Source organism: Amphibalanus amphitrite, unplaced genomic scaffold (assembly GCF_019059575.1).
Source record: "Amphibalanus amphitrite isolate SeventyFive unplaced genomic scaffold, NRLGWU_Aamphi_draft 000091F_arrow, whole genome shotgun sequence".
Lineage (NCBI taxonomy): Eukaryota > Metazoa > Arthropoda > Thecostraca > Balanomorpha > Balanidae > Amphibalanus > Amphibalanus amphitrite.
In genome coordinates, this window is record NW_024881587.1 from 950,862 (window position 1) to 953,459 (window position 2,598).

A 2,598-nucleotide genomic window follows, 5' to 3' on the forward strand; every position below is an offset into this window, starting at 1 on the left:
TAAAATACTGAATTCGGTCTTTGCTTAATGAAACCAATTAATGAACGTTTATCTTACCTCCGTTGCCGTCGGCGTCGGAGCAAATTACCGTCGGAGCCGTCGGCGTCGACTCGTTTTGTCACCTCTGCGTCTTCCTGTTCCTGCGGCCGTCACCTGACGTTGAACGGCGCCGATCGTGGCGCACCAGCTGGGCGGAAGCGGCGCACCATCTGTCGACGGCTGCGGCACGCCGGGATGGCCGCTCTCCGGCTCCTGGGATCGTACATCAGCGACGAAGCATGGATGTAGACGGACAGCCGGGAGGGGACCCGACCGGGCACAGCAAACATGCTCAATGTACATACATGTTTGATAGGTACAAGGACACAAATAAACAACACACACATACCTACATGTATGAATAAATGGGCTCATGCATGCCTACAAGTACCTACTGACAGTTTGAGACATTGTGACCGAGAGAAACACCGATGAAAAGGAGGCAACCAAAGCGGAAACTGGGATGAGAGTGACTTGACAATTAAACATTCGCCTTTGCTACGACAAACATTGAAGGAAAGCTCTCACAAGAACTGGGGCCAAGAACTGGGAACAAGAATTGTTAACCGGTCCCCATAGGCCATAAAAATGATGCTGCAACATTTATATAACTGTTCTTTGTCTCCGCACCAGCCAAATTACCATTATCATTCATCAATCGGTTACCGAATCGGGCGGACCGCTCTGCCCCTGTGTCTGCAGGTCCGGTAATGACCGCTGTGCACTAGGTCAGGTCAATGTCCCGGCGCCCGCCCGGTGACGTCAGCCAGCAGATCGCAGCGTCACCCACCAGTACATGTGATGTCACCAACTCACCAGTGTCGCAGACCGCAGTGACATCAGTACAAACAACTACGAAGACTTGATACCCTCTGCCGCCTCTCGGCACATGGAAAATTGAGGTCGTTCTGGGACCCGCTCCCAACCGGAGGTCCATAGGGGAAGGTGGGGTAAGACGGACCAGCTAAGGTTTGAGGCCGCATATCTTGCTACACTGCTCTCGTAATTCATATTATTTATAGTCTTCGGAATGCTCAATCCTTCCTCTGTTGATATGTGTAAAGACTAAATTTCAAATTAAAGACATCTAGGTGGTGGATGCTCTTAAAGAGGGACATGTCAAAAACTCAGACAAGAAAAAACGTGGGGTAAGACGGACCACCCAGCAGTGCCTGCTATCCGTTCATGTGTGTTACACTTCTGCTCTGTACTCTTTGTAAGAAAAAGTAACCAGAATGGTAAAATAACAAAATGAGCCTTTATTCTTTACTCATGTGTGATGGAAGTGCAGCTAAAAGCTGGGAACATGTGTGTTGATTGTCGTTTGACATGAATGCATGCTAACTGAGCACTTGCATGCATGGCTCACATGCAACAAAGACTCCTTCCTGAAAAATTAGCTTACTTAAACTTGTGTCAATGTTTTGGAAAAGAACTTTCCATATGCAGGGTACAATGGACCACCACAGAGTAAGATGGACCACAGTGGTCCGTCTTGCCCCAAATCTAAATTCTGTCATTATCATGACGTATATGTCAAATAGCCCAACATTGCAAAACCTTGCCTTTCTTAAAGTGTGACTATAACTAAGTTTATAACTTTGTTCTTCACAGTTAAGTGCAAAATAGAAACCAATCATGCAAGAAAGGCGCCGTAATTGAATCACCCGTAGACCTCTTATATTAGATCGGTTTGACGAAAAACAACATTTTTCTCAGTAACTCAAAAGCTATGCATCCTAGCAGCATGAGCTCAAGGTGGCCATTGTTACGAAGGAATACAAACATAGTGAGTGTATAAAGCAGTAGATACCAGCAGCGGTTCAGCCGGGAGGGCTGGTGGTCCGTCTTGCCCCGCTGGGCCGTCTTACCCCACCTTCCCCTACACCAAAAACATATGTACAAGGAAACTTGTAAAAGCCCTATAAGAACAGTGCAACAAATCGAAGAGACGAAAGACCTTTTTTACAGAGAGGAGACAAGTGGTCCGTTATCGAAGGGACTCCGAGGCCGTTTATGACCCCGCCCCGACTGTCCGTTTAGACCCCAGTATAGTCTGTTCAGACGTCCGTTTGTCCTTCTCGCCGTTCGTCTGCACAGTGGCGGCAGGTGACAGTCGCGATGACAGTGGAGAGGCCGCAGGTGACAGTGGGCAGGTCGCAGGTGACAGTGGACAGGCCGTGACAGTGAACAGGCTGTCGGTGACAGTGGACAGGTCGCGGGTGACAGTGAACAGGCTGTCGGTGACAGAAGGCAGGCCGCATGTGACAGTGGACAGGTCGCGGGTGACAGTGAACAGGCCGCATGTGATAGTGGACAGGCTGTCGGTGACATTGGACAGGCCGCAGGTGACAGTGGATAGGTCGCGGATGACAGTGGACAGGCCGCAGGTGACAGTGGGCAGGTCGCAGGTGACAGTGGACAGGCCGTGACACTGGACAGGCTGTCGATGACAGCATGGACAGGCCGCAGGTGACAGTGGACAGGCTGTCGGTGACACCGTTAGCGCCGCTCCGCCGGCTCCGCGCCACTCTGGTCAGCCACGCGCCAGTTGCCGCG